We start from the raw sequence: 26,403 nt of genomic DNA, 5'->3' as shown, positions 1-26,403 counted from the left end.
TTTAAAAAACTGCAATTATTTAAAGCCATTGTTGTTCAAATTATATGAAAGTGATGTTCTTTCTACTTTAGAAAAAAAAAAAAAAAAGACATCTAGCTTCAAAAATTAGAGAAGCATATCAATCTATATATGATGTCGATCTTCAAGATTAGATTGGACACTGCTCGTCCTTAGTTTAGAATTTAATAGTAAAGTTAGAGGTGGTAAAATTAGCCATAAAAGTATAACCCATCCAACCGGCATTGGTTTGAACGGGTCAATAGCTCGCCCAATTTTAACTCAACTTATTTTGACCCGTCCAATTCAGTCCATTTAAAAATTGGTTGATGTGTAGCCCAAATTAATTCATGAGAAATTTTGTCAAACTATTTTTAAATTATTTTTTTGTTTGATGTATTATATAGTATATCAATAATAAAGAGAATTGAGAGGGTTGGGTTATTATCCGTTTTAGTCCAACTCTGTACAACCCAAGTAATCCTTGGGCGGGTCATTGATCTACTCAAACTCATTTTGACCCATTCAAATTCAGTCCAACCTGCTCATTTAACACCCCTAAATAAGGTCGTAACAATTCCTTCTTTTGCATGGTATACATGGAAACACGCTTAAAAGAATTTAATAATTAAGTTGGTCTTTCACCCACATCTTTTCCTTAATTAAGACGATTATGGGTTGTCAAGAACGATCCAGATAAATAGATAGTTGATCAAATCTAGTGTGAATCTCATATGAGTAGCAATGGAAGTAGGTGCCTCATTCAAGATTCCGTTATCTATAACCTAGTGAAGATGATCAAATTGGTCTTGCGAACACTTGTGACTTATGTATATACTTCATTCGTTTCAACTTATGTGTTTTACTTTCCTTTTAGTCTATTTAAAAAGAACGTCACATTTTATATTTAGAGTAACTCGTTAAATCCAGCATTATTCACAGGCATATTTTAAATCGCAAGATTCCAAAAGAATTTTAGTACATTACATATATTTTAAATTTTAGTTTAAGATCATAAAATCCAAAATTCTTGTTTACTTTCTTAAATTTCGTGTCCGTTCAAACTAAGACACATAAATTCAGAAGGAGAGAGTAAGATTTTAGAGAATTGAAAAGCTAAGGACTAACAAAAATGATACTGATGAAAAGGCAAGAAATACATTCTTAATTATATCAATTGAAAAAGTAAATTATCGCACCCTATTCTTTAAGTAAATGAATATATGGCAGAATAAAAAAGTATAGGGTGCGACAATCCACTCAACGAAGTTACTTTTTCAGTTGATATAATTAAATGCATTTCTTTCCTTTTCATCAATACCATTTTTGCTAGTTCTTAGCTTTTCAATTCTCTAAAATCATACTCTCTTCTTTTTAATTTATGTGTTTTAGTTTGAATGGACACGAAATTTAAGAAAGTAAAATAACCAAGAATCGTGACAGATATCGAATGAGACAATTAAGAAAGATATATTTTTAAAGAGTTTGATATGCATAACATAGTAGAATTAAAGCATAAACAATAGTCTAGAAGGTTCACTCGGTCAAGTTAAGATATCGGATGAAGGTCACGACGTGACACACTGAGTGGTTTGTAAAGTACATCCTTTATATGATTCTTCAGTATTTCCCCCGTAGAGCGAAACTCATCACGATCTCAATATGCGAAATAAGACAATTTGCTTGCTTTCCAAAAGACATCCTTGCACACTTGTGGCAATTGGCTTCCTTTTTGTTGAGTTAGAACCATCCCTAGCAACTCTCTTCTCCTACTTTCCAACATTTCCTCTATTTGTTTTATAGCTTCTTCTTCTGAGATAGTTCCTTCACTCCGTGTTATTAATATCGACACCATATTGTTTGGTGACCTCTCTATTTCTTCTCTCTGCATGAGAACGTTAGACAGGATCAAGTATTAGTATGGTAAATTAATCAAATAATATTGTATCTTTAGGAAACTATTCCTACTAACTATCTAATAAGATACATTTCGAAGGATAGGGACCAATAACAGACACTCATCTACATGCTTAAAGCTAGGGCTTAATCCTATTCCAATTTTCAAGCGTTATACCTTTCTTCTTGGCTTCTTCGCGTGTTTTCTTCATTATATTTTAATTTTTATTAGTGAAAATTCTGACTCTACCTACCTCCCACCAGTAAATGTACCAGTACTTTGCGCGTCACTTAGGCAGATGAAAAGAAATTAATCATCTAATATTTTATTTCTATCAAAATTTGAATCCTAATATCCAAGATGTTCACGTATACTTCATTGATGCTAAGCCATACCCTCCAAGAGATCTCGATTACAGGACAATGATTATCTACTAGGAGTGGTAAAATTAACCCATGAAAATATGATCGTTCTAATCCGTTTAAGTTTTGACCCACCCATTTATTAGCTAAGCCCATTTAACCCGTCCAATTCAGTCCATTTAAAATTTAGGCTGATATGTACGTAGTACAAACTAGCTCATTAGATACCTTATCAAAAGTTTTTTTTTTTTTTTTTGAGATGTATCATACCATAATAAAGATTTTCTTTTTATTAGCTAGGTAAACAAATTATAACAAAACAAAGAAAGAAATAAAAAACTTGGTGCTAATTGGATTGAGTTATGGCCATTTCATACCCCATTTCAATTCAAATAAATGACCTGTCCATTTATAAACACAATCTATTTTGACCCACCTAAATCCAGCTCGATTCACCCATTTGACATCCCTACTATCTACCATCACATGACTAATGTTTTGGTGGCAAAAGAAAAGAATAAGTAGTTTTAGAATGGAACATTACCTTGTAGGATTGTAGATCATTAAGGAGTCGTCCCACCATCATGGTACAATTGCACAATGCACTGATTTCACAACTCTCTAGCACATCCTTTGATAATTTTGGTCCAACAAAATATTGTGTTGTGAGAATAACGCATCTAACACTAATAGTTACACTGGCCACAGACAAGTACTCTTCAATGCTTGGTGTTGTTTGATTTCTCCACCACTCTAATTCTATCACCATATTCTTTAACAAATCAAGCCACTATACCAAAGACATATGGTTCTAGTCAACTATATTGAATAATAGGGGGAAAATTGTATCATGGGCTAATGAAAGTATAAGGGTGTATTTGTTGTGAGGAAAACATTTTCCACTTTCCGACCAAATACATACCAAAAAATATTTTCCACAAAATAAAAATTTGTTTGGTCAAACTTCCAAAATCTGTTTATTTTGAAAAGTGTTTTTTCTCAAAAGTATTTTCCGAAAAAATACTTTTAGAGAGTAACAGCTTGTGTTTGGTTAATCAATATGAAAATCACTTTTGCAAATATTAGTCTAGCAATTTGTGCTTGATCAAGACTCGCAAGGGTGACTCAGTTGGTTGAGCATGGGGCTTTCATAATGGAGGTCTCAGGTTCGAAACCCCTGCCTACGACAGTAGGGGATTTGTCTTCTGGGTTGAGCTTGTCGCACGGGGCTTGCCTAGTGCGAGTTACCTCTTCTGTGTGGTTTGCGAGCTATTGCACAGGAGCTGGGTTTACCTTGTGCGTGTCCGAAGGATAGCTACTGCAGGTTCCCATGTCATCAAAAAAAAAAAATGTGCTTGATCAAGGTTCCAAAAATGCATATGGAAAAAATTCACTTTTTCATCTTATGAAAAACGGCTTCTGCTCTAGCTCACAAGCTTATCTTTTTACGTAAAAGCTTGGCCAGACATCTCAACTTGTTAGTTTATTTTTATTTTTATTTTTATTTTTTTAAGAAAACACTTTTAACTTCCCCGGAGGCTTGACCTGTTGGCCAAATAGGCCATAAATCATGTTATGAAAAGCATTATCCTGAAGGCTTTCGTCATACCAAACACACCCACACACCCTAACAACCATATTTTTTCCATACCAAGTTTAAAAGGTGATCTTTGATGCATTGACCTTGCTTAATATTTGCTTTTGCTGCAAGCTCCTCTATCGTTTTGTAGAGTGTTGAGAAGAAAATCTTTACCCTTTCTGAATGGTAACGCACAGTTAAGTAATTACCATCCCACCTGTAAATGTTAGAAGCTAAATGAAAAGCCCAAGGAAAAAATTGCACCATATGCCGTTGTTTGAGGCTACTCGTTATGTAACACCCCGTACCTTTAGCCTAAGCTTTGACCATGATCCTAGACTTAGAAAACCAGATAAAGATTGTGGGAATTGGAAATTTCCTCTTCAGTTGTAAGATGGTGGTTTACGCCCATGAACAGTGACCGTATTTCAGTATACAGCCCGTAATTCAAGTCGTAACTGTTACCGAGGATTTCTGAGCATTCTGGAATTTAGCAGTTGGATGTCATATGGTTAAATACGGACCGTATTTCAAAATACGGCCCGTATTTCAAAACGTATTTAGAATTTGGGAAATCTTCCTTGATGAAAGTTGTAGATCTTTGAAATACCTTTCCAACGGTATATTATGAGGGTCAAACGGACATCTGTGCAAAGAGTTATGGCTATTTTACTGAAGAGACGCAGTGCAGTCCGTATTTCAAAATACGGCCAGTATTTAACTGGGCCGAAAATTTATTTTTTCCAGAACATTATATATTCGTCCATATCAGTTCAAATCATTATTTTTCATTCCTTCAAACCCTAGAACGACCTCCTACCTTCCTCCATCATCAAGAACACCAAGGTAAGCCTACTCTAATTATTTCAACTCAATTCTAACATATACTCTAATAATCTAAACAAGAAATTATCATTCCTAAACTAGGGTTTTCAAGAAAACCCATCTCAAGGTTCAAGAATTCAAGATTTTGGAAATCTTCTTCAAAGCTCAAGTCTTTAATTCAAGTTTTGGAGCGACTAAGATATGTAGAGCTACTATCTACGGATGGGAACATCATTGTTCTTCCCCACGCCTCATAATCCATAAATTATGATTCTTTACGAAAACTAGGATTTCTATACCATGCTCATGATAACCTTAGGTCCATGTCCATGATTATATTATGTATGAATTGTTATAATTCCATCATTGAGTTCTTAATATTTCTTTATGATTATTAAGAATCTGTCCGTAATCTATGAAAAATCCATATATATCTCATTTCATGGGTTCATGCATGCTAGTTTATGATATATTATGCTATTTTCAAGAAAATACTATACATGTTTTACAAGTTCATGCAAGCAAGCTATAATTTATGATATCCATGTACAAGCAAGTTATATTCATGAAAACCATGGGCAGCAAGTGCCACTTATTTTACATGTTCATGATTTTGGGAGTTGCTTTAATTACCGAGGAAGGCTTCAGATAGCCTGAAACTACATAGCCACCGTAGGATGAGGATCGCTCCACCCATGTACCGGACGATCTCTCATAATAACTGGATCCTTTCATATTTTATTAAATCTCTTGTTCCCTGGTAAGGACTGAGTGTTCTGCTGGCGGGTCGCAAGCACCAGACCATGGATCGGTTATAAGTTATTGCTCTCCCTACTTATGATATTTCTACCATGTTTTATATATATATGTATGTATTCATGTTCATGACCAGGTTTCAGTTCCTATCATTATTATTTCATGTCCCATGTTATTTCATTTGGTTGCTTTACATACCAGTACATTCTAAGTGCTGACGTCCCCTTTCTATTGCCCGGGGGGCCTGCATTTCACGATGCAAGTACTGATATACAGGACGACACATCTGCTCAGTAGGACAACATTCGTATCAGCTTATTGGTGAGCCCCATCTCATTCGGGGTTTAGTCAACTTTTGTTTTATGATTAGTTATGCATCTAAGGTATGCTGGGGGCCTTGTCCCAGTAAGTATGTTTTCCCGTCAGACTCATGGTAGAGGTTTCATAGACTAGACAAGTCAATTATGTTATGTCAGACTTTCGGAGTCGTATAGCCATTTTGGCTCATTCATGTTATTTCCGCACTCATGTTTAAACAAGTATTTTTATTAAGTATTATGACTTACTACGTTTTATAAAGGTTCATCATGCATTCACGTTATATTCCGCTCATGTTATGCCTCATGATGATTCAGCAAGCCATGTAGTTCGCTCGGTCACATGCAGTAAGGCACCGAGTGCCGTGTTTCGCCCAGGCCATGGTTCGGGGCGTGACACGTTAAACCTCGTTAGCCCAATGAGGTAAATTCCGCCTTAAGGCAATTTGCAAGATTGCCCTTCGCTGGGGGTGGTCTTTAATTTTTACCCCTCAAAATGGTGATCTTTAAATTTTGCCTGTGCAACAGAATTTTGCAAAATCTGCCTTGTGATTTTTTTTTAACTGAGTTGGGGTTCGGACCCACAACCCTGGGGTGTTAGGCGAGAGGTAAAATTTAATGACCCCCAATTTGAAGGGTAAAAATTAAAGACCATCCCAAATAAAGGGCAATCTGCGCAAAAAAAAAAAAAAGAATTTAAATGTGGTTGGATGAATTTTTCTTTTTCTCAAACAAATTTAGCCCACCAAATTAATTGGGAAAGAATTTAAATGGTCGGTCTACGTTTTTTTGCGTGGATTGCCCTTCATTTGGGGTGGTCTTTAAGTTTTGCCCTTCAAATTGGTGATCTTTAAGGTTTGCCCTTCGCTAGCTAGGGACCCCTTGGTCACGGGTTCGAACCCCCTCTTAGTGAAAATTTAATTTTTTTTCGCAAGGTAGAAGTTGTAAAAAAAAAAGGCAGAATTTCTGCCTTACTTGCAGCAAATTCTGCCCCATGTGCAGATTCTGCCTTTTTTTTGAACAAGCCTTGCATTTTTTTAAAAAAATATTCGCCTGAGTGGGGGGTTTGAACCCGTGACCAAGCGGTCCCTAGCGAAGGGCAAACTTTAAAGACCACCATTTTGAAGGACAAAACTTAAAGACCACCCTGTAATAAGGGCATTCCTGCAAATTGGCGGTGGGTCTAAGAAAATCAATTTTGTGCAAATGCTCCAAGCCCAAATTTCTGAACCACAACTATTATGTAATTACAGGAATGAAAATTAACTAGTCCGCGATATTATTACGGGAAAAAAAAAGATTTAGTACATGGATATAGAATGGGTTTTTTGAAATATGATAAAATAGGAAAAACAGAAAAGAATACCTTTCTACTAATTCAAAGATGTTGAGCAATTCATCTTCGCAAACGTAACCATCGAAAAAATCATCCACTAAAGTTGCAAGCATGCTACTCTTTGCACATGCAAGACGAGCGTCAGAGAATTCAGGTTCGAAGAGTAAGGCAGCAATCAGGAAATAAGTAGTATATAAATAATGTTGTGATAATCCCACTTGCTCCAGTTTGCTATCGTCGAACCACCTGCATTCATATTATTAAGAAAAGAATGTTATTAATGTACAATTTATAACAAATGAAGATACCGCTTGAGTTGTTGAAGTTCTTGTTGATGTTCGGCTTGGCACAAGTAAAAATCGTGCACTGAGAACCCAAGGAAATCTCTGTTGTTAATGTTGGGTGACCTAATAATAGAGAAAAATTAAGAACTTTACAAGATCGGCTTTTATATTACCTAGTGGGTTAGCATAAGAATGCATTTGTTATTAAATGCATTAACAAATAAGAAAAAATAAAAATAAATACAACTTTATACTTCATACATTGTGCTAGAATAATAACCCGTAAGCAGCTTTTAAGATTTTAAAATTGTTCACCTGATATGCCTCGATGTATCGTCGATTTTCCACTCGATCATATGTGGCGTAGAACTTCCTCAAAGCAAGTTCCACCTAATATTTCTTACATTAGTAATAGATTTCAAAAAACTAAAGCTTGTAAGGAGAGGAAAGGTTCATTATAAGGGTGTGTTTGGTATGCACGACTATTTTTTTTCTTGTTTAATTAGTCAAGATGTTTTGAAAAATATTTTCTCTAGGAAAATAGTTCCATAAAAAAAATAACTTCTCACGAATAGAGAAAATTAAGCAAGTCCAATGAGTGGAATTGTACGCGGATCGTCACCTCCCCTACCCACCACCCCACTCCACGCCATAGTGTTTGGTAAAATTATATAAAAATGCTCTTAAAATAATATTTCTTGCCTACTAGCCAACACCAGAAAATAAATAATAAAATCGCTTGATATATTTTGAACAGGTATATTACAAGTAATACCTCCTTCTTTGACATCCTATCGATGAAGTCATTGTTTAAGAGTTTTTGCTCCATAAAGTTCCTGTCCAATTGCTAATTGTATCCAAAATGTGATCTTTCTCATGAATAGCCAACTGTGAAGCTTTGTGGAGCTCAAGAATATCAACATGACTCGTAATTTTCCCACTTATTGAAAAGAAATGTCCTTCATCGACAAATTCTACCAGTTCTTCTGCAAAAGGAAGTATGAAATTAATTGATTAAACATGGAGAATAATTTATGCGTCTTACTTTTTTTTTTTTTAATTTGTTTCAAATTGAAGGTTGTCGTGCTATGCTTAGTAAGTTTTCAATTTCGATAGTTCCATCACGTTCTTACTGACAATCCCTTATGGTAATGACATGACATATTTAAAATCATAAAATTCAAATAGTAGATTTGGTATGTCATACCGATCATCTTTATTTAAGACCATAAGGATAAGAAAATACTTATCCATTCCTTTGACTTGTCCAATGGTAAAGATAGATTCCTACCATTTGTAAATAGAGACTTACAGAGAGTATAGTAGATACCTACCATTAGTAAATACAGACCTACAGAGAGTATAGGTTTTTTTTTTTTTTTCAATTTTACCCTTATCGTAAGTGACTATTTGACAAATTTATTAAAGTACTAATAGTCAAATTTAGATTTATAAATCATAATTAATAAGGGTAACTTAATAAAATAAACACTTAATTGATTCTCTTTTAAGAGGAGTACTATAAGATACAAACTTGATCAACAAAAGGGAATGTAGGTCATACTCTTTACATATATTAAATTTTGTCGAATTAAGCTAAGAAATATAAATGAAAGGTACAAAATAACAAACCTTAGGAGACATCATAGTTACCATCCGTAAAAGTCGAAACGCCATGGCACAATGGGAAACGTTTGAAAAAATTTCTTCATTCTTTTTTTGCCAAAGCCTGTGAATAGTTGACCAATATTATTACGTGATGCTTAAAAAGAAAGGAATTGTGCATATAGTAACCTGGCAAATTGGCTAGATCAGCCCGTGTTTGGCCGAGCACGATTAAAACCCGAACCGGAATGGTCTAGAGGATCCTGATAGGGAAGGGGGTTGGAGAGGAACTGGGAAGGGAGCTGGGTCGGATGGGGCCCTGAGCCGGTAGACCTGGCTCGAGTCTTGGCCCACCCAATAGAGCCCAGTTATTACAATTTGTTTTTTTTTGTAAAAAGAATATCCTTACAATTTTAATATAATAAATCATAAGTCAAATAGACAAAAAAAAAAAAGTAAGTTAATAACAAGAAAAACTAGTTGTAAATGGTTGAAACTTTAAAGGATCATAACTTTGTGCTTGTTTAGCCGAGCCAATTTTGAGGAAAACTACTTTTATCCCATTCAACTTATATTTTTCTCCAAATTGGTACAAGATTTTAATCTTTTGATCAATAAAATTTTATGACAAAAAATAGAGTTCAGTATTAAAATGGCTTCTCATATTTTATGTCAATGTAAAATTTAGAAATTTAGCAAAAAAGAATTAAAGAAAACAGTCTGGCCCAGCCCGCCAAACACAGTTAAAATTTCATCACCGATAGGGTAATGGGTCGAACACCATTTTTTACCACAACCCGCCTCTCCAAAAAATAAGCTCGGCCCGATGCGAAATCAATAGGGGCCCACTTTTTGGGGGTCGGGTTGGCTCAACCGGGCCCAATCTACAGGCTTAACATATAGGGAAATCTACATAGTGTAGAGAACATTAGGCCTTATTTACATTTAGTAGTTATATTTTGCCCAAACTACATCTCATAGCTAAATCTTGTATATATGTCAATTACACAAGGTAACTAGTATAGTAAAATTATATTGTATTTAGAATTAAAACTATTTTCTCTCTATTCTCTCACAATCTCCTCCCATTTCCTTCATTTTCTCTCTCCTCCATCACCGCTCTCTCTAAGCCGTCTTCTTCTGCTCTGACAACCACTACCGCCGGCGGAACTCCGATAGCACCTACCAGATCTGCCACCATGCCTTCCATCTCCAACCACCATGAAACCACCAACCCAACCATCCCTCCACTGCTTCTCAAATCACCACCCCTTCTCTGATCCTACCCTCCACTGCCATCTCCGTCCAAACCACTCCGGTGAAACCTAGCACTGGCTAAACCAGCTCGTCTCTCTGCCTGTTCTGTTGAGTGTATCTCTTTCCAGATCTCTCTCTTTCCTCTTTTCTCAGATCTGCCGAGATCATTGGAGCATTTGTATTCATTATTTTTGAATTTTTTGGTTAAATTTTTAGATTGTATTCATTTTATTGTTTTGTATTCAGTTTTTTTGAATGTTTTTGTTAATTTTTAGTGTATCTATGTTTATTTATGTATTCAATTTTTAGTGTATTACTCGCTGCCTTCACTAAAAAAAATTGTATGCAACAAGTTGAATACAATATTTTTTGTATTTATGTTGTTTGAATACCACTGATTTTTAAATACAATGTAAAAGTAGCTATAGATGAATACAACTGAGTTGAATTCATTTGACATGAATACAATTGAGTTGAATACATATGACTTGAATACAGTGAAAATAATTTTTGAAATTTTTTTATTCGTTGTATTCATGAATACAGCTAGGCCGTTTTATGAATATAGCGAGCCATTTTTTGAATACAACGGGGAAACTGTAGCTACGCAATGTAAATATTGAAACTGTTGCTATGGCAAATTTTAAACCCCCAAAGTGTAGTCATTTATGTAAAATTCCCTAACATATATATCATTGTGATCAATTACTTGTACCTTTGTTTTTTTTTTTTCCATTTTTATGAACATTGGGGATAGGGAAGGGGAAATGAGGGAGTGGATTGTAAGGTAGGAATTGAACTCTCACCAACCAGGTGAAAACTATGGTAGCCAACCAACTAAGCTACTAAGGTCTACCCAATTACATGTACCTGTATATTTCATCTAGAACTTTTCTTATTTCTGTTTTAAAATGCCAATCTACTCCCAGACTTTGAAGGGTATCAACCAAGCAAAGCAATGAATGTATCTTCGTTGGATAGAAAGTGGGAACTACGAGAACAAAAAAACGAAATATGTTAGCAAAATAATCAAACAATCGGTCTATGGAGGATTATATTATACCATTGACATATATCATAAGTTTCTTATTTAAACATTCCATCTTTTAATTTGATTAAATTTTTCAACTTAATTACTACAAGAATCTTGTTTCAATCTACTAATTGATAACAGAATCATATCATTGCGCTTGATTACGCCCGTAAGCTGGTTAAATTAGTTTATAAGTATTTTATGGCTTACCAACACATTTGGTAAATATTCAAAGTGCTTATAAGAAAATCAATTACAAGTCATAAGTTGATCATCCCAAACTTATGATTTTTCAGCCACTAATCACTTTTGGTTTGATCAAATTTTTACAATTGTATCCTTAATGTTTTTTTGGTTCTCAAAATATCTTTCCAAAACAAAATCCTGAATTTCTTCTTCAATTTATATCTATCGTTTCTCTTTTTCTTTACAAGAATACTTTTAAATATTTTTTATAAAAGTTTAAAGTTAATTTAGTTATTTTAGCAGAAGAACAACTTATCAACACTTCATTACCAAACACCCTAAATATACTTATCAGTTTCAACATTTTTATCGAAACACATAATTTGTAAAATCATTTTTAGCACGTAAAATATACTTTTCACCAGTTAAAGGTTATCAGCTATTTACAATAAGCTAACCTACTGAAGCTCTAAGCATTTAAACTTAACTTTTATCCTTTAATTCCAAGAAGAAAATAAAGATGGAAATTTCTTAGACTCATAATTAATCACAATGATATTGAGATGATCATGGTGCATACCCCAATTTTTGTGCAGTTTCAAGATTGAATTTAAGTATCCAACGCATTTTTCATCATGCTGATGGTAAATCAAGGCAGCTGCAGTAGTAGCCGGTGAATCAAATAGTGAACCATTGTGGCTTTGATGTACCATTATTTCCTTCCACTCACATAATTCACCAAATCCTTCAGCAATATATCCAAGATTTGCCATATTCCCCTTGAAATCATACTTTAACGCTCTAATGGTGTGCAGAAATTGTCAGAAACTGAGTTTAGAAAAGTAAGAAAATATTTTGTATTATGCAATTCAAGATGAATTTAGAATATATAAGAAACATATTGAGTCACATTACTGTAAGTAGACTTTTGTACTTTATACATTTAAAGATCGCTCTGTGCCTTGCCATTATTACAGTGACATTTTTCCAAGATATCGACTCTATAAAGTAATTAAACGGGTATATTTTAAAACATTACAATGTTACGTTATGCAAAATAAAGGTGAAGGTGTAGCGCTATACAAAAATAAAGTTTGACTTTTAGTACATAAATGGTGATTTGTCATACTCACACTATTTCTAGTATTTCCTTATACCGAGAAATCTTCGAGGGTCCATGCCGCAAAGTATAAAGCTCCGTGAATAATAAAACCGCACCTCTATTCTTCTCCATTTAAATATATATCACACATCAATTTTTGGTATTATATTCAATATCAATTTGTGGTGCATTTGATTTTGCATTTGATTGGCATTTCGTTTTCGGTATAAACAATAGGTACCATATGACACCAAAATTTATTACTACTTAATATAAGGGACACTCTTTAGAGGTTGTTTGGTGCATGATATAAGCAGAGATATTCCAGCACTAATTTTTTATACCGTGTTTGGTAGAAGGTATAAATTTATTCTGCAATAAATTTATACCTTGTCCTAAACAAAGTATAAAATGCATCCCATGGTATAAGTTGAGATATCCCACTTATCCTGAGATTATTTTATCCTAATCTCCTAGATGAGATAAAATAGTCTCAAAATATGAAATAAATTAATCTCGAGATTATAATCCCGGAATAATTTTGACTACCTATCAAAGGATAGATTTTAGAGTCCTCACATGTTTACCCTGTGGTCTTTGTCCTATGGTCTTTATCCGCTCTCATGCACTTTCACATGGGCTCTTATGAGTTGGCCCGTGTGTTGTGTAACCCACAGAATGCATATTATATGGTTTTAATATTTTGTTTAAAATAAACAATTTTTGTAAATAATCAAGCATGTATTTTTTTGGTCAAATTTACAATAAATTTTTACATAATCAATAAATCGTATTTAATTAAGGATAATTTAGTGAGAAGCCTTCTTACATTTAAGGGATGAGTGATTTCTTAAAGGATATGTTCAAGCTAAAAGTACCATATAATATAAATCAGAAGAAATCATGTTTACATTATTTGTTCTTAGACTGGTAAAATTTAGTTAACTTTGAACCAAATTTTCTTTTTCAACTAAAGCATTTTTAGGTATTATTTTACATTTAAACATATCTCACGTCATATGTTCCTCTTCATATTTTTTTTCTTTTTATTTTAAACCTTCCAAATTTTGTTTCTTTGGTGAAATCACATGTGCTTAAAAATACAAAAAGTAAATATCTTTTTTAATGTGTTGAAGATTAAAATAGCATTATCGGTCAAAACCGGATTATCTTTAAAATATTTTATTTGATTAATTAGGAATGAATCTTTTAAGCATAAAGTATATATGGAGAATTAAATTGATTCTTGAGGTTCATTTTAATAAATTTCGCCTATTTCTTGAATGTTGTCTAAATATAAGGTTAAAACTCATATCTAACTAGCATAAAGCCACGAAATAATTGAGTGAAAAATTAATAAATATCAAAAGAGTTCTATTTCTATCTATAAATAAAAATTGCATTATCACAAAATCATAAAAATATGAAAATATTTTTCAATTTATGATCTTCGCCAAGTTATAGTTATCATACTTTATCGCGTTTATAGAATATCGATTAGTTCTGTCCCTTTGATATTTGTTAATTTTCCTACCAAACTTGCTTCTTCACAAAAATAATTCTTTAAAATTTATCTAATTATATAATGAATAAGCGTTAATAATTATGAAAACTTATCAATAAGATATGATTAACCCACAATTGCATTAAATTAATTATTTAGTAAACAAATATGATACAAATTATACTTACTTGATAAAAGTTATGTATTATTTTTATATCTTGAGAGCACGCTGTTGTAATTAGTTAGGTATACTTGTACCGGATGCAACATGGAATTCATGGGGATTCACTTTACAGGGATAAAAATCTAAAAGACCAAAAATTCACTGATTTCATTCATCTTCCTATTTTTTATTTTTGTCTACGTTTAACAACAAATGTAAAAATGTGAATTTTATACTATACAGAGTACATCTTTTCATTATGACCCAAACATGCGCCCCAAAAAAAAAAAAAAAAAAACACATATGCTCTCACATATTATAATCTTTGCGTAACATCATACAATGAAGCATACCTTTCAGATGTTGCCTGCAGATTTACAAGGTTAGGATGCAAAGTCAAATTCAAATTAAGTTTTTCAGCATACTTGATCATACTGGGAAATATCATATCAAATCCTCCGGGTGAAATTTGATGCTTGTTATCAACTGCCCAACCGTACTTATCAATAAAGCCAAGGCCTGCAAGAAAATGAAAACAATATTCAGCAATTCACAAGATTGCCCTTAATTTGGGGTGGTCTTTAATTTTTGGCCCTACAGTCAAGTGGGCCTTCCGCTACACCATAACACTAACTTGACTTTCTATTATATTAGTAAAGCGCTACCGCTAAATTGATGGTCTTTAATTTTTGTCGTTTGCCAATACCATGAGGTTTGGGCTTCAAATTCCGGCTCAGTAAAAAAAAAAAAATCGCAAGACAGAGTTTTATAGCAAACTTATGCCTATTCGGGCCAAAGTTAGGCCTACAGGCAGAATTTTGCCCGCTTCAGGCAGAATTTCAAACTCTCCTTAAGGCAGAGTTTTGCCTGTAAAATTCTGCCTTAAGGCAGAATTTTGAGCCTTCAGGCAGAGTTTCGCAAGAAAAACTCTGCATTGCGAATTCAAGTTCTACCTTGCGATTTTTTTTAAAATTTTTTTGACTGAGTGAGAGTTTGAACTCGGAACCTAGGAGTTTTAGGCGAATGGCAAAATTAAAGACCAATAATTTAAGGGGCAAAAATTAAAGACCAGTGCATTTGAAGGGCACTCCGCACAAAAAAATGAAAACTATTTTGGGGGATCGGGGGTACTGGGCCTTAGGGGTACAGGATTAAGGGGAATAAACGGGGTCATTTGCACTTTTGACCCTATTTTGTGCTGGTCTTTAATTTTGTCCTTCAAATGGGCTCAAATGGATTGGTCCTTAATTTTGCCCTTTAAAATAGAACTTATGTCTAGAGGAGCATAAATTACGCTTCATAATATCCACGAGTTAAGGCAACTTTCTTAAAGAATTTATGCCCTGCTAGGCATAAGTTCAATTTCGGAAGGCAAAAGTTAAAGACCAGTCCATTTGAAGGGAAAAACGGTGCAATTACGTGGACTAAGCAGTAGGCCTGCCCCATCCCACTACCCGGTCTTTGTGGGCCGGGCTTTGTGGGCCGAGACGAGGACCTTACTTCTGATGGGCAATTCACAGAATTGCCCTTCTTTTTGGGTGGTCTTTAAATTTTGCCCCTCATATTGGAAATCTTTAAATTTTGCCCTTCGGCTAAAACCCATGGGTTCCAGGTTCGAACGTCCACTCAGTCAAAAATTTTAAAAAAATTCGCAAGGCAGAGTTTAAATTTCGCTATGCCCCCATCGGCATACACTTGTTAAGGAATTACCAAAGTTATGCCGAACCTGACATACTTATGTCTTATGGGCAGACTTGGCATAAGTATGCCGGATCCGGCATAACTTTGGCAATTCCTTCATAAGTTTATGCCAGGTCCGGCATACTCATGAGCAAACTTTTAGTTAAGCTTTAACTAAAAGTCTTTTCGTAATTATGCCTTATGGGGCAGACTTTTAGTTAAGGTATAACTAAAAGTATACCCCATAAGGCATAACTTTTCCTTAAGACATAAGACTTTGTCTTATAAGGCAAATTTTAGTTATGCCTTAAGGAAAAGTTCCGCCTTATGGGGCATATTTTTAGTTGTGCCTTATGGGGCATGCTTTTAGTTGTGCCTTAACTAAAAGTCTGCCCCATAAGGCATAACTAGAAAAAGACTTTTAGTTAAGGCTTAACTAAAAGTTTGCAAATTAAGAGTTTGCCCATAAGTATGCCGGTCCCAGCATAAACTTGTTAAGGAATTACCAAAGTTATGCCGGGCCCAACATACTTATGCCAAGTCTGCCCATAAGGCAAGAGTATGCCGGATCCGGCATAACTTTGGTAATTCCTTAACAAGTGTATGTCGGGTCCGGCATACACGCGATCCAAACCTTGCCTTGAGTTTTTTTTTTTTATTTATGCTTGAGCGGGGGTTCGAACCCAGAACCTCATGATTTCTGTGTGAACGCTCAGGATTGCAACGCGAAGGGCAAAAATTAAAGATCAACAATATGAGAGGCATAATTTAAAAACCACAAATATGAGGGGCAAAATTTAAAGACCACCCAAAAGAAGGGCAATCCGCGCAAAAACATGACTTCTGATCAGTATACGGTATACCCCTCTCTCTTTAAGAACTTAATGAATAGGCTTATTAGGATAGTTGCGCAAAAGGTCATCAGATTTAAAGTATTATTGCAGGAAATTTATTTAACTAATTGTTTTAATCATAAAATCACTGAACTTTTGCTAATTCTCATAGAAGGTCATTTTGGCGAAACTTGGCTTATCTCCAACTCTCCATTCGTTTAGAGCAACCAAACATGCTAGTGTTGAAGAAAGTGAGTCCTTGACAAGCAATGGATGGCTAGGATTTAGTCCCCAAGATCCATCTTCTCTTTGATTTTCAAGAATTCAATCCAAACACTGAGGAAAACATGGTTGTTTTAGAGAATGCCTTGAAGGGATCATAGCTACCCATGCTGTGTCATAGGAAGAAGGAGATAATTCTACTTTCATAAAAGTTTCCTTTATTCTCTCCTTTGCCTCTTTGAAACTAATCTGCAACAAAGTAAACTTTGTTTTATTAGTGATATTGATGGTTGAGATTTAAATAACAAAGCGTATAAGAATATCTTCTTCTTCTATTTGTTTTTTAGGTAACTTTTTTTAAACCCTCCCGCTCCCCGTTTTGCTCTCTAGCTAACTCGAACCCACGATTTTTCGATTAAAGGTGAAGGGTGCTTAACATGTGAGAGACCCCTCTTGTCGTATAAGAATATCTTCAATTTTCTATTTAGTGGTAAAATACTAAGATCACTAAATGATGAGAATCTGAAAAATATTGCCGTAATTTCAAAAGTTCTTTAAAACACAATAGTCACTTTGATACCGATAGTCTAAACGTATTTTCTGGAATGACCGTGTTAAGGAAATAGTACAAGTAGAAGATATTCTAAATCATATATAAGACTTGATTCTTTTTTCAAACACCTACATTACTTATAAATTTCAAATAAATATATATGAGAAGATTTTCTTGAAAGAATTAAGACCTCTTTAGAATTTGACTTTATGCCACCAACTATATTGAAACGCCTGCTAAAAATAAAAAGAAGAGAAAAGGGACTCACCTTACCATTGATTCTACAGTAGTGTGGGCTGTGGCTGCATCTTACTCTGCCTGGTCTCTGGCAAATTGCATGTTCTTCAAACAATGAGACAAGAAAAAAAAAATTAAAACTGAAATTAGGCCATTGTTAGAAAAGAATTGAATTATAATTGTCTTCTTGTAGTGATCAAAATTATGTGTCTTACTGGATGAACCAAATCGTCCATTTCCCAGTTTATGATGAGAAAGTGGTGCGATTGTGCTTCTGTGGTCAAGTACCATTTTTTCTAAGATTCTGAAAGAGAGTGAGGGGAAGTGAACTATTTGTAGACAAAAAGTCCTCAACGACTCACTCAATATTCATATTGTGGGAGACAGATGTTGTATTGTTAGAAAAAGAATACTCCATCTGTTATGGACAAAAGAACCTGAAATATTCACTGGGGATACTATTTGATTTATTTTTGTTGGGGAAAAGGCTTAAATGTGACATTGAATTATCAGAAAAGGCTCATTCATTCCGCTCGTTAATAGTTGGGCTCAAATATGCCACCGACGTTACCATTTTGGGTCATTTATGTTGTTACTCACTAACAAAACTATACTATTACTAGTTTTTGCCACGTGGCATTATCTAAACAATTCATTTTACGAGTGACATATATGAGTCATTTTCTAGTTCAGTGGCATATTTGTGTAACACCTCGGGTCCTCAGACTAAGGTACGACTCGTATATAAAGAGTTAAACGAAATTTAGAAGGTTTCACGTTTTTGCAAAAGTGGTCGAGGGGCCTACTTCGGGCAACCATAACCCCTTGATTAGTTGAGAATTGGAAAGGTTCTCTTAATGAAAGTTGTAGTACGTGGAAATACCTTTCCATCCATATAAAGATCAGGCCAAACAGAGATGGGAGGAGGAAGTGATGGGCATCACAGAAATGCTCAGAGCAGCAGGCCATGCACGTTGGCCATGCGTCAATGTAACACTCCCTAATTTCAGAATAGGTGTGGATGTGTTAAATGAGTATTAATGTGATAGTTTAGACATGTGAAGTACTATCGGGATGAGTTTGGGTGGAAATAGTTGTTTTGAAATCAAGACGAATAGTGAGGTGCTTAAGATTCGATAGAATTGGCTAAGTTTACGACAGGTCTGCCTTCCATCCCAATTTCGTGAATATTAGTTTAGAATTTTGTGAAAACGCAAAACATGAAAGTTGTATACCTTTGAAATACCTTTTCAATTGTATATTATGGAGCCTGAACGGAGCTCTTTACAAGAAGTTATGCCCATTTTACCGAATACTGCACAGAAGCCGACATGGGCTTCCCGCCGCGCGTGGGGGCGCGTGCGTTGACCCCACATCGCAGGACTAGTATGGGAAATCATACTCTCTGACTAAAAGTCTGCAGAGGCTCCCGCATTGGACGTGCGACGTGGGCCCAATGCGGATGGGTCGGGTTTTCGGGCCAAAACCTCATATTTTCATGTTTTCCTTGTATTTAAGCTTGGGGTTTATTTCCCTAACACCCCTAATCCGAAAAATCATCCTAAGGCAAGAGAGAGAAATTCCCAAGCCTCAAGAACTCTCCAAGGTAAATTCTATGATGATCCTAAGTTGATTTCAAGTCTCTATCCCTTTCTAACTTGAGTAAACCCTTCTAATCGATAGAGTTGTGATTGGAACATTATCGTTGGACATGGAAACCCTAGAAATCGAATTCAAGAGGATTGAACTTTAAAAAGGTAATGCTTCTACTCTCTAATCATTTGTAGTTGTGAATTGATGATTAGACTCTAAGTTCATGAGATACGAGTTGGCGAGTTTGATAGAAAAGCATGAACGGTTATAGGTTTGGGTTGTTGATTGTTGATTATTGATTAAGGGTGTTGTTTATCTTATGGATGATGAAAAATGATATTGATTATAGCAATATGAGATTGTAGAATCACCTAAGAGCAAGAGAATGGGTTGTTGGGTGTAGAAACACCATTAATGAAGGTTGTCTTATGCTCATCAGGTGTTTGATAAAATTCTTAGATGGTCAAAGCATGAGTATTATTGCTAATATTGAATCCCCTTGACTTGTATTGTTATAGATTAAGGTGGAAAGGGTTGACGAATATTGTGTTATGCTCAAAGGCCGGAATTAAGGTATGTGAGGCTAACTCTCTACGTTGGGAATGTTAATAATTCTCCTTACGCTACGTTTCTTTTACAACGTTACGAATTGCCTCAGAAATATAGTTAAGCTTAATTCCTTGAATAGTTGTAGAACTTCTATTCTCTAGTTCCCTAACTCATTCATGACTTTTATTCCGAACGTTGTAAGCTCAGTGCGCAATCAATATAGACTTGTGTTTGATGCCCATGAGTCTCAGTCTAGATTACTCAGCATGTCATAAACAATTTAAGCTTCAGTCCTCATAATCATTTCATGAATACATGTTTCAGTATTCCAGTATCATGTAACTCAGTAAGATTCGGTATTTCAGCATCGTGTATTACAGTATGATTTTTAGTTCCTGATTTTAAATTCCTGAATGTTGAACACATGTATTTGGGCCTGAGGTCGTAGTTTATGCTTTATGCATCTTAGACTTGAGGTCGTAGTTATGTGATGTGATTCTTCGAGTTAACAAAGAACCAATCGACCAGGATCTTATTGTTGAAGCGATTGATGGGTAGCATTCAAGAAACGGACGTCAATCGAGCTATACTTCTCAGAATTATGTGATTTCAAGACGAGGAGAAAGATGACGATTTGAACTATAAAAATAACTCTTAAATTGTTTAAAACAAGTAAATATTAAAGGTACAACGATGGAAAGGAAATTAGGATTCTGGTATGAAATAGAACGAATTGGTTTTCAAGAAACGCGTTCTTGAATGATCAAGAACAAACAAAGTTCATAAGTAACCACTTGAAATCAACTTACGTGATAAAGAAACACCACACGCTATTCAAAACAAGATAAAGACTATCACCACCTTGCTTGGAACCAGAAACAAGGATAAAGAAGACCAAATAGAGAAAATAACTCTATTGCAAACTTGAGCTTCTTGGACTTTTCTTTTTCTTGAATTTTAGTCTTGTGTTTCTTGATTTTCTTGGATTTCTTGATTTTTTTCATCTTTCATCATTATGTATACGTATACTTGGTCCCGAGGCATAGCTTGTGCACTTATAAATTGGGCCTGAGGCCGCAGCTTATTTACACAGATAAACAGGTGATTTCTCATTCAGAACAGGGAGTATTCATATCAATACTTCTTTGTTCTGTTCAGTTATCAGTTATCAGTTCAATTTCAGTATTTACAGTTCTTTATTTCAGTTGCTTTACATACCAGTGCAATTCAAATGTACTGACGTCCCTTTCGCCCGAGGTCTGCATCTCATGATGCAGGTAACAATTTACAAGTTGACGATTCAGGGCGCTAGGATTCTCGTACCGGCTATTTGGTGAGCCTAAGTTCTTTCGCGGCATTATCATTACTTTACAAGCTTTTAGTATTTATAGACAGTTAGTGTTTTCAGTACTTCATTAGAGGCGTCATAGACTAGAGTAACAACTAGATAGAGTCTCGGGCTTTTCATGTTAAGCAATGTTGTCTACGGATATGTTTCAGACTTATATTAATGTTTTCGCACTTTGATTTATATCATTCAGACTTCCAGTATATCGGTATGTGTTAGTTTATTTTCCGCATTCAGTATGTTATGATATCACATGTTTATTCAGCCAGTTGGTTCGTTCGGTCATATGGAGTCAGGCATCGGGTACCGTGTTACATCCAGGCCTAGGAATTGTCACGCCCCGAACCATGGCTTAGGCGTGACACGACACTCAGTGCCTTGAAGCATGTGACCGAGCGAACCCCATGGCTTGCTAAATCAACATGGAGCATGAACTGATGCAAATATAATATAAACATGCATGGTGAGAGTAAAGCATGGGATTAAATAATCATATGTCTGAAAATATATAATAAATGTTAAGCCAATACTGGCTATACGGCCCTGATCATCTAACATGACATAACTGAACTAGTCTAGTCTATGAAACCTCTGACATGAGTCTTACTGCTAAACTGTTTACCGGGACAAGACCCCCGGCATACCTTAACTGCATGACTGAAATAAATATAAATAGAGATAAAACTCTGAATGAGATGGGGCTCACCAATAGCTGATACGAGCAAAGTCCTAACGAGCTAATCCATCGTCTTGTAAATCTGCATCGTAAAATGCAGGACCCCAGGAAATAAAAGGGGACGTCAGTACATTTGAATTGTACTAGTATGTAAAGCAACTGATTGAAATAAGCACGGCAAATGAAATAATAACTGAAATTGAAACTGTAAGCTGAACACGAACATGATTATATCTCGCATGAATATATATATATATATATATATATATATATATATATATATATATATATATATATATATATATATATATATATATATATATATATAACATGAGTAAAACATCTTAAGTGGGAGAGCCTTATTAAAACCTAAATATAACCACCCTGTGAGCATATGGCATCTGATCTCTGCTCGATCAGCTAAGACATCTTGTACCTTGCCAAGGTACAAAACATGAATAGGACATGAATGGATTCAATGACCCACAATGGGTAAACATGAAGGAATCGTCCAAACTGGGCGGAGCGATCCTTATCCCACGTTGGCATACGAAGTTTCAGGCTATCTGAGCCTTCTCAGTAATCTGTACAACTCCCAAAACATGAATATGGATATAATTGACTTAGTAGCCCATGATTGTAAAAATGATTGATGATTTTATTATAACATGAAGATAGATGTATATAGTATAACTTGTATGAAAACATGGTAGCATGTAGAAATTCATGAAAATAAATATAAAATTTCATATCTTGCATTTAAGAACCCATGGAATGCAAAATATGGGTTTTTATGGATTACAGACAGATTCTCAATAACCAAAATAGACTATTAAAAACACAATAACGAATTATTAATACAACATGGTATATCATGGTACATGTACTTAGGGTTATCATGAACATGGCTGGAAACCCTAGTTTTGGTGCAAATTTGTATAATCATGGAAGAACATGGCAGGGGGAGGGGGGAGTGGGGGGGGGGACAATGATGCTGACGAAGAACACCTAAACCCTCGCTTTGAACCGATGGAGAAGGATTACTTATTAATTCTATTTTTTTGTTTAAGAATCATGTATTTAGCGCTAGGATTGATTAGGAATCATAGAGATGTTCTTATCTTGACGTGGGAGGTTGAGAGGAGAGAAATCTCGTCCTTCAAGGGCTTTCTACGAAGTTGGAATGTTTGATAAATGAAATTTCAAGTTAAGTGCTGAATTTGTAGTATGGGGCATCTGGACCACCTCGGCGAGCTCCAAAGCGAGGGGTGACCACGCTATGGGCCTCGCTCAGCTAGCTCAACCAGCCAAAAAGGACTTAGTCGATTTCTTGATTTTTTTTTTCACTTTTGGACCTTCTACCTCGCTGAGCGCGGCCTATGACTAATGAACCTTTTCTAATAGTTCGATGGCATATTTGAGCATTTTTTCTTTTTGCTGTTTTGGCTTAAAAATAAGTAATTAAGAATACTTTTTTAGTTTACCACATACTATAAAAGTGCTTAAAAGCAATTTTAGCTTAAAAACACCCAAGATAAGTCAATCCAAACATGCTCTTAATATTAGATTTATCCCATTTGGTTAAAAAATTGTTGCTTTGTCCCAATTTTTATTATACAGTTCTAATTTTGAGAGTCAAACTTCTTTATTTTGACTGTAAATCCGGACATGCAATCTTAAGCTTTTTGAAAAATAATTGGAACAGAGGCAGTATAACTTTTAACTTCGACTTAAAGTTGGTTTTTATGTTTCAACAAGTGTTGCAAGCCAGTTTTTAAAGTAATTTTTATTCTCTCACAAAATTTTAATGCTTCTTCAAGTGCAATGCATGTCCATGCAACTTTAACTTTCAAATTCTTCATGTTTATACTCCCTCCGTCCTAATTTATATGTAATTGTCTTGACTACGCACAAAGTTTAAGAATTTTTTTTAAACATGTTACTATAAATTATTTTATTAATGACAAACCAAATATTTTAAAGTTAAAATGATTTTTAACTATAAAAAATATAACATTTTTTTGGACATAAAGAGAATATAGAATTTAGGAAACATGTTAAATTAATTAGTCCTGCATCTTGTCATCAATGATAAGTAGCGTCACCAGGATTGAGAGCTTCAGAGTGACATGTCACTGCTTTTGCGAGTAATACCATCCCACTTTTCAAGAATTGTCACTATAATGTGCAATAATATATTCCACAAAAAGCTTTGTGCATTGTACAGTTGAGTACTTGAGTTGGGGAACAAGGTTTTAATTTGTTTTGTCATTTACTCTAGAGGTTTAGCCTATGTTTACTGTGTTGCATGCAAGCCAGTGTTCTGCAAAGAGTGTACTTCCCAATGTCTTGAAAACAAGCCCAGCAAACTCTATATACGTGTCGTGGCTTTAGGATCGGTGACGTTGAAATGATTACATTCATTACTAGAAATAAAAATTTCATCGATATTGAGTGAGAAATTTACGTTAGAACATATTCTTTCACCTCGTTTTTATAGAACAAGTTCATTAGGAAAACGCATAGTAAAAAACAAATTCTCATAGAAACATTAGGAAATTTCTTAATTTTTTCGTGTGAAAATACTATTATTTAAATTTTTCCACCAACATTCAGTGGGAAATAACCACTACACATTTTTCAGTGATATTCAGTGAGAAAATATAGATTTTTTAGTAGTGATTGCTCTTGAAGTTGGTTATCTCACGATGATAACAATATATTTAGTATAATTTCATAAGTGGATTCTAGAAGAATAGGATATATACAGATCTTGCGTAAAGATTTCATGGGGCATCCTATTTTGGTTGCCCCATTTAATAGATACCCACCTTCCGTTTTATTTTGCACAAATTCCTTTCTTTAAGTAAAGTTCAGACAAAAGGAACTGCTGCTGATTCGTTGTTTTTTTTTTTCTTTCTTCTTATTTGTTGTACAATAGTATTTTTTGAATTTATAACAATTGAAATATAATGTTTTTGAAAAATTTCAAATATTAAAAGTGTGTTAAAATGGGTCTTGAAAATAATGGCAAATTACCGTTATTGCAAAATGGGTTTGTTAGATTTGTTGTTGCTTTAACAAATTGATGATTGAAGTTTGTTCTTTATGATATATGGAACTTATATTTCAAATTTGAATTTATTTGAAGTAGATTTTGATGTTGAATCGTGCATTGGATTGTTGAAATTCGAAAAATAAAATATCTTTTTTGTGAAAAGAATTTAGACTCACATGACTGAAATTTAGGCAATTTTCACATACACTTCAGTCATTTACAACTCAAATTCAGGCATACATGAAAAATTCAAACACAGAGAATTTCAGGCGAAACTGTCTGATGTTCGGTCACAAGGTCACGCTTCAGATGCGAATGTTTGAAGTTGCCAAACGCAGATGCGATTGTCTGGAGTTGTACCGTAGCGGGTAAACTTGCAATTTTTTTTAATACTAGTTAAATCTAAATGGCGACCTCAAAAGTGGATATTTGGGCACTTCACCCTATGTTTGTGAGGTAGAAAAGTTGTTTCCGATAGATTCTCGACTAAAAAAAAAAAGGAAAAATTTGAAAGTTAAGCTATCTGGATGATAATATGTGTTCCGAGAATTGGAGCTCTTATTGGCGTAATAGAAATCACGGATAGAAAGTAGAAATGCGGATTTGTGGAATGGATGGTAGTTACTAAGAATATAAAGAATTTTTTTTGGAGAACAGGGAGAGACTTTTGTAGGTGTTTCGCCATAGATTCCAAATATTTTTTACTTGCGGGATCACATTGTATTATTGTTGTTGGAATTTATGAAATTAGAGTTGAAGATGAAGTTTTGAGTTTGATTATACTTTTTGTAAAAGAGAAAATAATAGAGTACTTTATTTGGAATTTATGAAGATAGAGTTAGGAAACAAGTTTGGAGCATTTTTTCAAATTTTGATTCCAACGTCAAGTTGGATTTGAAAATTTTATAACCAAACATTGATTTTGAAATAAAGTGAACAATTATTCCGAAAATTGTGAATAATTCTCACGGCTGAATGGGTCCTTTGTATTTGACTTCTTGTTGGTGTACATAATGGAGCAGAAGACTCTCCTATTTATAGTAGAAATACTTCTTGTTCACCAAGTAACTCAACTAATTGGTTTCATTCTAACCAAATTGTTTTATTTCTTAACTAGTTCTTGCAACTTGCTTTTGCCTTCAAAGTAACACAAAAATGTACATATATATATTTAATATATTTTGCAACACTGCTCCTTGGATGTCCATTAATGGATCACGTGTCTCGTTAACATCTTACGAGAAAAAAACTCTATAGGGAAAAAATTCCAGTGACGCAAAAAAAAATGCATATCTAATAATACAGTTTTTTAGCAGCCTCATTAAAATTTTGTCAAGAAAACTCAATGGGACAAAACCCCAACCTATACTTCCACTAATGAAAATATTATTTGATATCACAAAGGTGACACGTTCCAATCTTGTGGATCAGCTTTTCAAAAGTTGATGGTG

General features: G+C 34.5%; 1 pseudogene; it reads right to left on the bottom strand.

The window, feature by feature from the left end:
* Positions 1-1,457: 1,457 nt before the first annotated feature.
* LOC132609619 (cis-abienol synthase, chloroplastic-like) lies at positions 1,458-18,117 on the bottom strand (annotated as a pseudogene).
* Positions 18,118-26,403: the final 8,286 nt, after the last annotated feature.

This window comes from Lycium barbarum, chromosome 9 (genome assembly GCF_019175385.1).
Source record: "Lycium barbarum isolate Lr01 chromosome 9, ASM1917538v2, whole genome shotgun sequence".
Taxonomy (NCBI): Eukaryota; Viridiplantae; Streptophyta; class Magnoliopsida; order Solanales; family Solanaceae; genus Lycium; species Lycium barbarum.
The sequence above is the reverse complement of the archived record's forward strand: the minus strand, read 5'-3'. Positions and strand labels throughout refer to the sequence as shown.